Source organism: Haliaeetus albicilla, chromosome 1, assembly GCF_947461875.1.
Source record: "Haliaeetus albicilla chromosome 1, bHalAlb1.1, whole genome shotgun sequence".
Taxonomy (NCBI): Eukaryota; Metazoa; Chordata; class Aves; order Accipitriformes; family Accipitridae; genus Haliaeetus; species Haliaeetus albicilla.
The window spans coordinates 48,783,451-48,798,732 of NC_091483.1; the positions used below are offsets into that span (position 1 = coordinate 48,783,451).

At 44.2% G+C, this 15,282-nt stretch overlaps 1 protein-coding gene across 3 annotated transcripts in view; it reads right to left on the reverse strand.

Moving 5' to 3' along the window:
• IRF2 (interferon regulatory factor 2) overlaps positions 1–14,929 on the reverse strand; it is a 42,493-nt gene extending 27,564 nt beyond the window's left edge. The window contains exon 1 of one of the 3 annotated variants that reach the window (XM_069787996.1): positions 14,662–14,929. The gene's annotated coding sequence lies outside the window, so the exon portion shown is untranslated. Of the gene's footprint in view, positions 1–674; positions 697–13,897; positions 13,920–14,661 lie in introns of those variants that run through there. The other 2 variants (XM_069788009.1, XM_069788019.1) reach the window with 2 other exon arrangements.
• Between the last annotated feature and the right edge of the window lie 353 nt (positions 14,930–15,282).

Below are 15,282 nucleotides of genomic sequence, written 5' to 3' on the forward strand. Positions count from 1 at the left end.
GGGATGGTTGCCTTTTCAGTGGTAGGAGCTTGAATGTACCGACAGACATTAAGACATCAATAAAATTATTCCCAAACAAGTGCCAATGTACGAGACACTAACTTCAACTCAACAGCATTTGCCTTGGAGGGGGAGGCCACTTGGAACCTGCAAGGAGCCAATTCCCATGCAAGAAGCATGGCCCACCGATGCGCTGACGCCACAGTTTATGAAGGGCTTATTTTGACCTTCGAAGCTTTATTTATTGCACTACTCATGCTAGTCCTGCAGTCAGTTCAGCCTTTTTTTTGCAACTAGATACCGCAAAAACATGGTGGAGGCTACCCCCTGACAAGCTGTAAACTGTCCTAATCCTGCAGACGTGACCTGGAGAAAGAGTGCTGCGGAGGGCAGACAGCACAGGATCTGCTGAAGCCGGGGCCAACATAACCCAGTTAGGAACACGGAGACTGGGAGGAAGCCAGTCAATAACACTGCTCCCGCTACTGCACGTTGCACTTGAAAATTAGCCTTCCACAAGGAAATCACACCAGCAGCCTGGGGTGAAGCATGCAAGCCAGCTTCCTAAGACAGGCACAGCTGAAAGAAGAGTAATAACAGTGTAAGAGAGGGAAGCATGGGTATAGCAACACTTTTAGTAGTCACACAAAGGGCATTGAGCAGATAACTGTCACCACAGCATCCTTAAGACGCAAAAACCATACTGAATTTCAGCTCTATACTTCTTTGCAAGATGCATTTTTCTAAGATTCTTTATGCAAGACTCTTCAACAGGGAACTCAGAGCACTCATTTATTTTTAAAGAGATTAGAAAAATATTAATTAATTTCAAGAGCTATTCATCTTTAAAGAGACATTAGAAAAGATGTAAGTGATGGTTGCAATCTATATATACATACAAATACTTACAAATACATACAAATATTTTCACTCCATAATGTTCAATAAAGAGCTTGTAGTCCTCCCTACTCTCTGCTAAAACATTCTAGTAAGTCTGACTTTTGTTTTTTCCCTGACAGAGATAACACTCCTGCCATACAGAAAGTGTAACCTTTGAGAACGAAGAGCTCTTCACTAGAATTACAGCAGCTGTAGACAGAAAGTGAAAGCAATGGCATGGCAGGCCTTAAATCTGAGTAGTAGTACTACATGTTCTCTTCCCTTCAGTTTCACTCCCTCTGACAGCATCTGGATAACTGAAAAGGCAGAGAGGTTATCCCAAAAACACAAGCTACTCCACACCTATGGGTATTTTTGAAAAAATATATTTCTGTGGAAGTAAAAAAAAAAAAAAAAAATCTGAAAAAGCAATTCTTCTTTCCCCATCACAAAGTACCCAGTTAAAAGAGTTGCCACTATATGGAAGTATTATTAAGGTAAGGTGGGATAAGATACTTGGAGATGCATTTGTGAAGTAGGCCACAGCCTTTCCCCAGAGGGAAAAAAGATATGAAAAAACATCTGTTCCCCAGAGGACATGTGCAGAATATTGCATGGTGGTATTTCTCTCTTCTCTGCAAATACAGAACTGACAATATATTTTTTAAAAAGTTATCTTCTTGTGCTTTGCTGATAAACTTTTAAAGTATTCCCTTTGTTTGCTAACGCTGCTTCAGTTCAGAAAAGCATCAATCACCCTGTGTGACCAAAAAGATATGCTGAAATGAGACCATATGCTAATTTTAGGATTCAGAGAACTGGATTCTGTATTTGTCCCTGTGCCAAGACTGTTCCAGGATACAAGGAAACATGATCTTATTTTAAGGAACAGTACTTGGAGCAAAATTCTGTCCCTTGGTCACAGCTCGGACTCTGCCTTCATATGGGGTTTTGCATATAAGACCACCTTTTTCAACTATTCCACTCTGGATGCCACTTTCAAAGGCAAGTATATGTTTAACCGTACGTACTCAGAGCACAGCCCTGCTTGGAAGTCAAACTCATCAGAGGGATAGAGACTCCTCCTGAGTAAGAAAACCCGTTAGCCTCACCTGCTCAGAAATACTTCAGAAATGTGAGACTGACACTGAAACATAGACAACTGAACTCCACTTTACTCAGCTGCTCCAATTTTGGACACCTGAAATCCCCCTGCCCACAGCCCGTGGGGAGACAGACCTCTGCCCAGTGCATTTCCCATCTGCCACCAGGACAAGGAGAATCTCACCACTGATGCTCCAGAAGCAAAATTAACATGCCTTCTTTCTGATAACCCCAAATTATGCAAACATCTGTATCTTTTTTGGAACCAACAGCCAAACATATAATTAAAGTAGGATTAGTAAACGAGGAAAAGTGGGCATTGCCGTTCTCAGAGGTGCAAGGTTTAAGGGTTCAAAATAAAATCCTCACAGTCTTGGCGCTGAAAACAGATATGAAGCAAGAAAACACATAAAACCCTGTAAGAGACTTTCTAGATTCATGGATAGTTAGACAGCAAAACCTGTCCTCTCCGGTCTTTTAATTGCATGTAATGGTGTCTTTTGTTCCCTAAGAATACTCTGTCAGTGATGCCCCGTTGAACAGGGAGGGATGGGGGAAACATCACCAAGCACCTCTTGCCTTGGGCTCCCTTAAAGCACACCCCATGGCCAGCTGCTCCACAGACGCTGTGCTGGCTAACACTTGATCCACCCTGTAGCAACGGCAGCATCTTTCCTGCCCTTTCCTAACACTGTGGTGGCAGCAGCAGAGACCCATGAGCATGCTATATCCTTCCTGTCCATCACCAAGAAAAATAATTCACCACTGGCAGGAAAGGTGGTATCTTATTTGCTCAGGTGCCTATAGGAAGGAGGGAACTCCATCAAGACAGGCTGGTAAGCCAAGAATTGGAGACCAGGTGGGTCCTGGGCAGACTGGTGTCAGGCACAGCCTGGCCATTAGGAAGAACCTGTACAGGCAACCAACAAGCAATACTTCACCTACTTCCCTAGGTTCCCAAACCAAACATGGTGGGGCTACAAGAGGACCATGGATGGTAAAGGGAAAGCTCTGTGGGGTGGGGAAGCACCTCGGAACCCAGGCTGCTGCGCGACGGATTCAAGCCAGCAACAGCTACCCAATTTCCCAAGCCCTTGCTTCGTAGGGGCCAGGCTGTGCCCACCTCAGGCTGTAGGGAGGTGCAAGGTAGATGGAGGAGGAGGGAGGCTTTCAGCATGCTCCCCTCTTGTGCTGCTGCACCCAGGAAAGATACACAAAGGTAGAAGGAAGAAAAGCCCTTGCATCCTCAAGGGACAGAGGGTGAAAAACACCAACCAACCCAACACTCCCTGCAAAAAAACGTAAAACCCAAACAAAACAAAGGCAGCAAATACCGCAAATGTGTATTGAAATCAGCATTACAGACTGCATGATAAACATGCCCAGGAAAACGTACAATGGGAACTCATACTGTATATAGAGTGTGTTTCATCAGCCCTATAGCATTTCTGTTCCACCCAAAGGGTGTTAACATGCCCTGGCTGGGATTCAGACATTACACATCAAAACAGACTCTTTCCTTTGGTTTCCATGCAAAGCTTATTCTCCCTCAGCAGCAAAGACATGAGTTGTTATTTTGTAGTGATCTTAAGAATCATTAAAGGGAGCCCTCGGATTTGCAGACTAGAACTGCACTGAAGAAAAGCCATCTTCTTTTAATACGACAGAACCGGAAGGCTGGGTTTTTGCTTCTGGACTTAGCTGTAATAAACAACGCTTCAACCTCTAAATACCTACAATAAAGTTTCCCTTGCACTGGCTCCTATGTTGAACATTATCACGACACTTGAAGAATACGATGTCTGTGGCTGAGCCCATTCACTTCTCTGGCATCGCAGTGAGTAACATCAGCTGGGAACTTGGCCCAGACTTCTAACAAATAGATTGTTAAAGATCATCTCTGCAGCACCCTTGCCAGGATGATCCTCTGCACACACATCAATGTCTCCAAGTCTGGTGACAATACAAAATTATTGCCTTACTTTAAAGCTGAAGGGAATATTTTGTTTCCTGGGGGTTTCCTTCATTTGTTTCCCAGGACTTGCCTGGAGTGAAGATGGAGATGCCAGATTCTGGTGATACCAGGATGACAATGGGTCTATGCAAGGGATAGTCAACAGCATGTGATTAGAGAGAACCATCCCTCTGCCACCTCCTCCAGGAGTCTCAAAAGCAGCCATAACTTTTACCTGATTTATTTTCTTCTTAAGCTTTGTGTTACGTCTGATGATTGAACAAGATTTGTGTTCAGTATCTGGGATGTCTAACTATTTTTCCCCCAAAAGCTGCCTAGAAGAGACATGGTGACTTTTCAGTAGTAGAGCTGTCCTTCATTCAAACAAGTTTGGGAAGGGCTTGTTTACAACAAGAAAATTGCTGGCGTGGTTGTCAGGAAATAATTAATTCCTTGCATTGGGGAGCAGTTATCCCCCAATAAATCAATTTTATTCTGGAATTAAGCGCTCACACATGAATCCACTCCCGAATACCCACACGTAATAGCTGCTGCCACTTAGCTGTGTCAGTCAGTATCCACGGAAGCCAAACCCTGTGTGTTCTTGAAAGCTGCCAGGAAAACTCAGCATTTGACACCTGATTCATAAAGAATTTTCCAGCCTGGTGAAAACTAGAAGGCTATTAAGGCTCAAACAATTATCAAGAATCAGTTCTTTTATCATACTGATGCAACTCAACAGCATTTTTTTAAGTCTCTCCGTGGCTGTGTTAGACCATGCACTCTCACGTGCTCTGTGACTAGGTTTACAGGAGACACCCCTTAAACTTTTAACAAGCACAACATGTTTCCTACATGTGACCCTCTGAAAGCAGTGGAAAATCACACATGCAAGTATCTGCAAGATCAAGATCTTAAATTGTAAAAATACTTTTTAAAGCCTGGGCAGACCTCATCTCCATGTCCTGTCTAGCATTCTTCTGCCTAAGTACAGGGTCAGTGCTTTATAGGGTGCTATATATAAGAAAAGCAGCCATCGTAAAACACAAGTCCTTAATCTCAATGTTCCCACACTGGTGGCTTATGAGGCTCAGGCAGTATTGCAGAGAAGACAATGGCATTTTAGATGCACTCAGAGAAGCAGAAAAATTATTCCAGATAACTAACACTGAGCAATGTGTTCAAGGAAGAGCTTTCACATTCACTGGCCATGACCTGCACCTGATGTAATCCACCTTGCTCGGATTGGGCTTGTTTCTCACAGCCACCTTTGTTTGTATAACATACTGTTCTGCAACACACAGCAAAAACTATTTGCACGCTACACTAAAGTGTGATTTAATATTTGCTTAAAGCTTTCATTTTATTGTCTGGGCAAGGGCAGTTTCTACCACTGAAGTTAATAGCTAACCCACACCTACACTTTTGTTACCTGAACTTCTAATTGCTAGTGCAGCACCCTGAACCAACAGCAAAAGACATAAACTCCTTCTGCTTAACCTCACAGCGAGCACCAAAACCAGCCCTTGAGAAAGCAGGTTCTCCTTTACTTCCAAGAGAAGGTATTAAAGAAAAGTATATGCTGGTTTGGATTTGTAAAAAACACTCTCTTGCTTACTTAGATGCTTTCTTTACAGACAGACCACAGCAGGCACAGACTTGGGGGCTGGGATCCTCTGAATCATCCACACTGCGAGCTGGAAACATGTCTGTCACATGCACTTATTTACGGTTACAAAAATAGCACCATGAAAGAAGCAGATGTGTTGAGCACAAAAACTAAATTGAATTAGTTATTACAGAGATATTGCTTGACATTGGAGAATTTAAGAGAGAAATGTCTTTCTTCCGTACATACGCTTGAAAGGTTTACACTTAAAGAGTGCTAAGTATTAAATGCTTAATACTGACGCTTGTTGATACGGTATGATGTAATTCTCCTTCTTATAAAAATGCTACTTTTTCCACTGCCACAGGACATAAGGAACTTAACTCATTTTCACTTTGAGATATGAATAGTTAATAGGATCGGTTACAAAATGTGCTCTTAATTTCAAGTTTTTGTGTTGACCACAGACCAACAGCAATGAGACAGCCTCAATTTCTGATCTGCAGCAGCTATTTCTATCTTGGAAGTTTCCTAAAATACTACTGAGCTAGAGTGAGAGCACTGAACTCATCTTCATTTCTCATCTAAGCTGGATAAATATTATTAAACTAAACAAAGCTAGTCTTCATCAGCACCTCTCATCAGTCTCAAATCTCCAGAACAGTTTTGGCATCCAAAGAATTCAGTTTTTGTATGTTCGAATGCAACATGTGCAAATGTGTGAGAATTAGACCTCTGAAATTAAAGTCTTTCATTTCACCCTCGTATAGCTTCAGCAGAGCAGCGATTGTCTCTTCAACACCCAACCAATATAGCCCAGAAGCACACGTCTCTACATATAAGGATATTCATTTGAGATTCCACAGCCACTCATTTGGCCATCTTTTGCCTAATTCACCAGCTAGTTCTCAAAGTCAAAAAGGACCTTCTAGCTGTTGACAGATCTGTGGAAATGGAGTGAAACCATTCACAGTCACTTCATGTCATCAGTAAAGCTGATATCAGGTAACATCTTTTGGTTAGTGCTGATCTGATCTGTATCTAAGTGGACAATCCCAAAGGTGGGAAGCAAAAAAAAGCCCACCACCTGTTTTATACTGGATCCTATTAACAACTCAGATCTCAACACAAGTAAAATTCAAGCACACCCACCAGCTGAATGACTCCCTTTCATCATACTGGATGTCATCACCTCCACTGCACTTTCTGTATGTGTTTGCCACAGCATTTCAAAATGTTACTTCCGTGACTGAAGAAGATGCCGCTTCCTGTACTGCGGGGCCATTGCCCAGAACACTGGGTGGGAAAAGTGGTACCTGGATAAACCAGGGCAAGCAACTCCTACTCCCTACTGTGTAGTCTGCTAACGGAGTGCTGTCATACATAAGCCACACTTACCGACAGATGAAATAAGTAATAAAATGGAAATAATTTTTCAAGTTCAGCTCTCACGCTTCTTTGCTCTGTGTTTATTCTTTCATTTTTGCCAACTGGGAAATGAAAACCAATGGAGTCGGTTTCACTTTTGTTTATATTTGGTTTCAATTTTATCCTCAAGTTTTGCTTTCATCTTTTTCATGTAACACTGTTGGGATTTCAGATCCTGCAGGAAAGCTTTCAGTAATTTAAAAACAGTCTCCTACACCACCTTTTTTCCCACTGTGTAATTATTTTTATTTTAGATAAACTTTTTAAGATGCTGTCACAATTTTGGAATGTGTTTGGGGGTGGGGGGTGTTTGGTTTTGATTGTACAAATTTATATGCCACATCCAATTAAATTCAGTAGTTCAGTATTTTCCACTGGATTCATCTCTCAGTTGCATATAAAGTACATTTACACAACTCAACAAAACACCTGAAACAAGCAGCTAGTGCACCAAATGCACAAAAGCCCACATCATGCACCAAATTCATGTTATATATATGCATGAAATGCACACAAAGACCTAAACTTGCTGCTACCTTAATGTTTTAAAGAATTAAGGCATTATCTTGCTTAGATAAAGCTGTAAGAGGTTTGCCTGTAATGCTGTCAAGCAATGCCCAATATCAGTAGGAATATTACAGTACAGATTTCGTGTTCTGTGCACTCATCAAGCCCTTCAAGTTACATACATCCCTCCATACACATCAAAAAGCAGAACTTAACCACATTTCAGACTTTTTAAAACAAAACCTGTAAACAATCCTTCCTCCTTTTGCGCTATATCAACGTTAAGCATGTAAGTCTTTAAAAAGTACTTAAAATAATTTTACATCAAAAGGGAAATGGTTAGACAACATCCACTGTCACATGCAGTTCAAACAAAAGGACAAATTTCAATACTTTTGCTTTTGCTGCACCTTAACTCCGCCTAACACCAGATATGCTGGGAGCTACAAACCAAGCCTGTAAAGGTTAACTGAGAAACTATCAAACCATAACCTGCTCTACTCTTTTAAGGGCCAAGAATATGGACATTATTACTTTCAAGCTCATCTTGAAAGCTAGCAACCTACATAGCAACAACTGAATGTTAAAATAATTTAAAGTTAGAATTTAGTTCTGCACCTTGGGTGAAACAACATGCCATGTGCAGGCAGATTTGCTCCTGGATGCCTCTGTCCAAGCTGCAACAAGATAAAACAACTGCCTTGTACTAAAGATTGCTGTACATTTGTTGCAATCTGCCCCCAGGCAAACAAAGGGGTCAGAAGATTTCCAACATACACAAAGTTAGGCTTGCCAGTATATTACACATTAAGAAACGAAACATTACTTTACTGCTTACCATTTCTTTCTCTTCTTCTAGTTCATTCAAAAAACCCAGTAATTTTTCATCCGCTTCCAAGAAATTGAAAACATACCCAGCATTTACTGGAAGAGCAAGTTTTAAAACTGTTTTACAGTCTATCAATAAGAAATGTGTGCTGTACAACAGATCATTTATGCTATATACAAAACATCTAATTTTATATTTTTATATATATGTAGATATGTATGTGCACATATATATATATATATAAATGCAGACATTAAACTCTAAACTGTTAACATGCATTCCTTTCCACTAACTGTTAATAACTGTTAATTGTTGATTCCAATTTTTCTTACTGGTTATTTTAATCCTTTTTAATCTTAATACAAGAGTTCACACATAGTCAATACAAGGAAGAACCTTCATACAGTTCCAGCAAAACTTCTGAAAAAAACAAGGGGAAATTATTTAATTACACTGAATGATTTTTTCCATAATGTTATTCATACATGAGGAATATGCAACTTGATAAATCTGTTCCTCTCATTCACTGTACCCAGAATCATTTTGGCTTGCTTATTTGTTGTTTTGCTTTTGCACTCGTGATCTCAAAGGACAAACCAGAAAATGTTTTACACTAATCACAGTTTATAGCACCATAAGCTATTATAAAACTTCGGTAAACACTACCTTATGGTTTATGCCCTCAATATCACAATCATTGTAGGCCTCTGAAGAATCAAGTTTCAAAAGGGCAATCTTTAGAAACGAGTCATGGAGATAAGAAAGAGTAACACGTGATTAGTTATACTTCTTTACAAACGGACCATGACTTTCAATATAAGATCCACAAAATGTAAGCTGAGGTTCTAATCCTGCAAACATCAGAGGAATTTTGCTGGGGTACCACTCCTACGCTATGTTAAATGCATACAGGATGCAGTTAACCTGACTGTAACTTGTGTCAGGTTAACAAGTCCAGGGGTAACAAGCACAGATTAAACAGGATCATCACAGAAACATTTTTTTGCTGGAAGTTTCCTAAGATCTTATGCCACAAGATTCACATAACAAAGGGCAATACACGGTCTTGCTTCTCTATGTTATCTGCAAATGGACTGTAGCTTATGGTTCTCAGTAGAGGTTTCTATTTGCAGTTTTCAGCAATAATTCCTGATCAGCATCTGCAGTAATTCTTTGTGGGCAGTCAGTGCCCAAAATTTGATATTGAACTGTTCTGACTGCTAAGTTGCACAGCAAGTTTCTCTCCCACAGACCGCTTAATCACTCGTGAACCCATGTAAACTCCTGACATACACACAGTGGCCACGAGCACCACAACTTATGTATTGCAGGACAAACACCTCCTGTTTTGAAGCTGCCTCCCAGTTGTTTTATTTGGGCCATGTTTATCTTATCTGTACTATTACCTATTCACTTTCTTCATGACACTAATGATTTTAAAGAACATCCCCACATCCTCTTCAGTCACTTCTTTTTCAAGCTACTTACTCGTTCACAGAAGCTCTTTCATACCCTTGATCATCTTTGATGCCCTTCTCTGTAGCTGATCAACTTTCACTACCTCCTTTTTGAGATGGGGGAACAAAAATTGTTAACACTATTCAGGAAAGGGGAGCAACATGGATTTATAGTGGCATGATGGTGTTTTCTATTTCTTTTTTTGCTCCTTCCTAATAATTCCTAAGCTTCCCCCTCCTTTCTTAGCCACTTCTGGGCACAGAGCTTGTTTTTTCATAGGATTATCTGTGTTGTATGATCTTTTCCTGAGTAAAAAGTCAGTTCAGACTTCATCCTTGTGTACAGAAAGTTAAGGTTGCATTCCCTTCCATGTGCATTACACTTACATTGGCCTGTACCGAATTTCATTTGCAAACTTAGATCTGGACTTTCAAAATGAGTTCCTTCTGCAGTCTTTGCAGTTCAGTCTTCGGGATCTTTATGCTCCAAATGAGTTAATACAACCAGTAAACTTGTCATATCACCACTTATGCCTTCCTCCACCCATTGAATGGCATAGTCCCCAGGCAGATTCTGGGAGGGCAACAACCAGCAATGTCCTTTCATTGAGCAAACTGACCATGACCATACGACCTGGAGCAATCCAATCCCACTTTGAAACTGGCCCTGCTTTAAGGACTGTATCAACCAGACCTCAACAACAGCTCAGCAATGCCTACAGAGAACTCCAGAAGACTCGCAACGCACAACTCCTCAACAGAAGTCAGGCCTAGTCTTTGTCACCGTATCACATTTATACCTGTGTTCACTAATCCCATTCACTAATACCTGGCAAACAAACAAGCAAACAAAAATGACCACACTGGAGTTCTCAGTCTCCCCAGAAACCCTGAAAAACTGACGGCTCATTTGTCACCTTCTTTCTATTCCTGAAGCACCAAGGCAGGCCTACAGAACAAGTTACACACTACAGGCAATGTATCAGAAATTTTGTATTTTAATTTCCTTCAAAACTCTTCAACAGATATCACCTCCTGCCACCTACTTCATCCTTCTCAATGGTTTGATCCGATACCCTCTCTTAAAAGACACTTCAATTTGGGAGAAATCCTCCAACATGCTCACTCCTTAAAAAAAGAAAAAGTCTCCTGCAAGGGAATCTCCTTAAACTCTTCCTCAGTGAAGCAAGGCTCAAAGAATTTGTTTCACTCTTTTGCTATGACTTTATCTTCCTTGGGCACTCCTTCTATGCATGGATCACTTATCAGCAGGCTTCCTGCTTTTGATGCATTTCAAAGAGGATTTACTAACTACTTTCATGCCTTTAGCAACTTGTTCCATGACTCTTTTTGCCCTACCTTATTGTGTTTAACACAGATTTTCTATTCTTTTCCACTTTTCCCATTTGGAGGCAAAGATTTAACTTTTGAAACATGTCTTTTTACTTCTACTGAGCTCCTTTACTTTACTTGTCAGCCTGCTCAGCTTTTTTGGTATTTCTGACAGATGCCATGCAATTGCTCTAAGCCTTTACTATAGTGTCTTTGAAGAATTACATGCCACTTGCAAGTATTTTACACTTTTGGCTGCCTCTCACCATTTCATTAATTTTTTTCCATGCTTTATGAAGATTTACTTTGGAAAATTAAACACTGCTGCAACAACCCTTGGCTTTACTGCTCCTGAAGCACCACTCTGAGTCTAAGTACATTATGATCACTGTCACGCCATAGATGGCTGGCATTTTCTTAATTCTTAATTCTTGCTGGCCAGGACCTTGTCCAGAGTTGCTACCCACAGAGTACCCTTCCAAGCTAAACCTAGGAAGCAGGGGTTTTTGGCATCTATAAAGTTAGTACCTGGGCAAATTTCAAGTTGAAGCATGACATAATCTACGTGGGAGCAACTGAAGCCTCCCATTACCATCGTATTTCCTACTTTTGCAGCTTCTCTACTCTCCCTTAATATCTGACAGTCATTGTCAACATCTTGGTTGGGCAGACAAGTCATATAGCCCTAATCTCTACTGTTCCTATACAGGCCTAGAACAACAATTCATGAGATCCTGTGCTACCTCCCAAAACAGTTATTTCCTCTTTAACAAAAAGTATCCCACTTCATCCTACCACCATATGCAAGTCACTCTGTCCTCTCTATGCCATCTGTAGTTTGTCTCTACAGCATCTGAGTTTCCACAAAGTTTCTGATACTCCAAGTATTATACAATGGAGATGTTTTAATACCAGTTTGACTACCATGGGGACGATGCTCCTCTTCAAGAGAGAATGTGTCATGGCAAACTTTACGTTCTTCACCTATCAGCTTTTCTCCACTGTTTGTTTTTTAAGCTTATATTAATATGTACATAGTATATATAAATAATTATATGTTTTAATTTAAGGCATAGATAGCCTGGCTGCAAATCTATTCACATAAAGCCCATTCTTCTAATGTAGGATCTTTCTATTATAAAAATATTTCTATTTCCTCTTGAATCTTAGCTCCTTTTTTTCTGCATCATTTTCTCAACTGTGCAGGAAGACTCTGCCTTTCTCTAACTGCACCTGGTCCCACATATCAAAGACCACAATGCAATGGAGATTGGGGTCTTTAACCCCCACTTCCTAACAGCCTGTATGTTACTTCTCATACCTCTTAGCTACGCCGTTCCATCTAACATGGCCTGTGATGAACAGCTCTTCTCAAGAGACTGACCTGACATCTTCTGAAACCTGTCACTTTTGAAGTCAGCAAGTAACCAGGTGGCACTGCAAAGATACATGTAAAAGATAATGGCTGACCACTCTAACTACCTCTGCCAACCCTCCAGCCTCGGAGGGTTAACACCGGGGTCAGCAGAATGACACCTCTCCGTGCCTGTACCTAGCTGAAGAACTGCAGTGTGGTACATGGCCACAATAAAGTGATATTGTGTCAAAGGAGTCGGCGCTCTCAGACCTTCCACCACCATTTACCAGTGAAAAGGAACTGCTGCACACAAGGGGCACATGAAGTAATTCCCCTGTGGGACGTTACCAACAGGGGCCAGAGAAGGACACTGATGTCTCTGAAGGGGCTGGTGGCATGGAAAGATTGCGATTCAGACGGAAACCATCTGCCTCACAGATCAATTCTGCTACTTGTATAATTATGTCACTGTTTCCATATTAGGGTGAATTGAAATGTTGCTGCTCCACTCAACTCTCTTTTTATGGTACTAATGCAGGCATTCTGCAAAGGTTATTATATGCAAATCCATTAAGATTTAAATACTGTAAACTTAAACATGCTGTATTTCATCTCCAGAAACTGAGGTTGTAGTTTACAACTGCTCCTACATTCAAGAGACTGCTGTCTGCAAGATCTCAGCACAGTAAGCTGGCCTATAAATTATACCCATACAGTCACCAGGAGCAAAGTTCTGCACTCCAAAATTCCTTTATCTGAGCTCTGCGTCTAAATAAAAGAGCCTCAAAACACTCTGCTGTTTAGGTGCTGACACTAATCAAAATGGGAATTAAAGACCCGAACACCTCTGGGAACCTGGGCTGAGGGATCCAGTTCTTCAAACACTTGCAACTTTGACCCCAGACGTTGCGAGAGACGCTTGGAATTTGACCCTCTGCGCTACACACAAACAAAACCCCTGTTCATAAACTTCCTCTGGAGAAAGACGTCCAGGGTTTGGCTCTCCGCTTGCCGGCGCGGAGCAGGACAGCGCTCTGCAAACCGCCACGCAATGAGCCGCGCCGCGGCATTGCTGCCTGCACCCACGAGAAAAGAGGCTATTCCAGCAAAAACCAGAACGGTTCAAGGCTGTTCAGTGTTCAAACGACGCACTCGCTAACGCTGGGTTCACCGAGACCATGCGGGGGGCGGGGAACCAGAAATGCTTGCTTTCTAGAGGTGTGTTTACTTTAAGATCCAGAGGCGGAAAGGCCTGCTGCACAGCAGCGAGGAAACACCACCGCCCATCAGCGGCCAGCCCTGTGCAGCACTTCACAGGACTTCCTCCTTCCGCTGGTCCCACAGAGCCCACCCGCGGCGGCCTAACTGCCCCTCAGGCCCCGCTCCACCTTGTCGCCACAACCCCCTCCTGCCTCCGCACCGCCGGTGCCGTTCCCCTCACCACAGGCAGGACCGCCACCACCCCCGGGACGCCTCAGCCGCCATCTGGGGGCTTAACCCGCTGAAGACGGGGAAAGGCGGAGGCCGCGGCGGGCGAGGCGCGAAGGCACCGCCCCGCCGCTTGTGTAACGGACCGTCCGCGGGGCGGGGGAGGGGCGGGCGCGGAGGGGGCGGGGCCTCGGGGAGGCCCCGCCCCCTCCGCGCCCGCCCCTCCCCCGCCCCGCGCGGCCCCAGGCACCCGCGGGGGCAGCGCCCCCCCACACGCAGCGCGACCCCCGCCCGCCGCCCCTCCGGCCACCCGCGCTGCGCCACCGCCGCTCCCCACTCCCCCCCCCCATTTCCTCACCGGGGCTACCGGCTGTCTCCAGGCCCGCAACAAGTGCGCCCCCCCCCCCCCCCCGCCCCGGCCCGGTCCGCGCCGCGCCCTGGCCCTCCGGATCCAACGCCCCCGCCTTTGTCTGCGCGCCGGAGCTCCCCACCCGGGAGGCGGCGGGTACCCCCCCACACCCACTCGCCGCAACCCGCCGCCCTCTCCCCACTCACACGCACTCCCCCCCCCGCCGCCCCTTCCCAAATGCGACGGCGGAATCGGGCTCGGCCCCGGCCGCTGCAGCCCGACCTTTTGTTTTTAAACCGATGCGCATCTCCCCGCCAGCCCCGCCGCCCCGCAACGCGAAAACAGCGGCAATGCGAATGAAAAAAAAATAAAATAAAAAATAAAAAAATAATAAAAAATTTAAAAAAAGGAAAAAAATTAAAAATTACCTTGCCGGCCCGTTTTCGCGGCCCTTATATAATTCCTCAAGGTTACCGCCGTTGCCAGGGGACGCGAAATGGAAATGAAAACGGGCGCTGAATAATCGCGGGAGCAAAACTAAAAGTTAACTGCCTCCGCCCGGGCGGAGAAAGGTCCAGATCGAAAGCAAAACAAGGAGAGGAAGCGGCGAGGCCGCTGGCGCTTGGAAATCCCCCCGCCTCTCCGCCGGGCCGGGCCGGCCGCGCAGGCGGCGGGGGCAGGGCTGCGGCGGCGGGCGCGGAAGCGCGCTGCGCCCGTCATCGCCGCGGCACGGCGCGGCGCGGCACGGCACGGCGCGGCGCGGCGCGGCGCGGCGCTTCGCCCCCCCCCTCCCGTGCCCCCACCCCCCGCCCCGGACCCCGGCAGCCGGTTATCCCGGCTAGCCCCTTCCCCCCCCCCGAACCCCCGCGCCCCCCTCGCCGCGGGGAGCCGGTCGATCGTTTCGGTGGCGGGTGATTGCGGTGCTAAAGGTTCTCTCGGGTGCTGGGGTAGGACCGCCGGCTCCTACAGCACCTTGAAATATTTTTAATCCAAGGTCCGACTCGCGTGCGGAAACCTTACATTTTATTCATAGCTTGACTTGTGAGTGA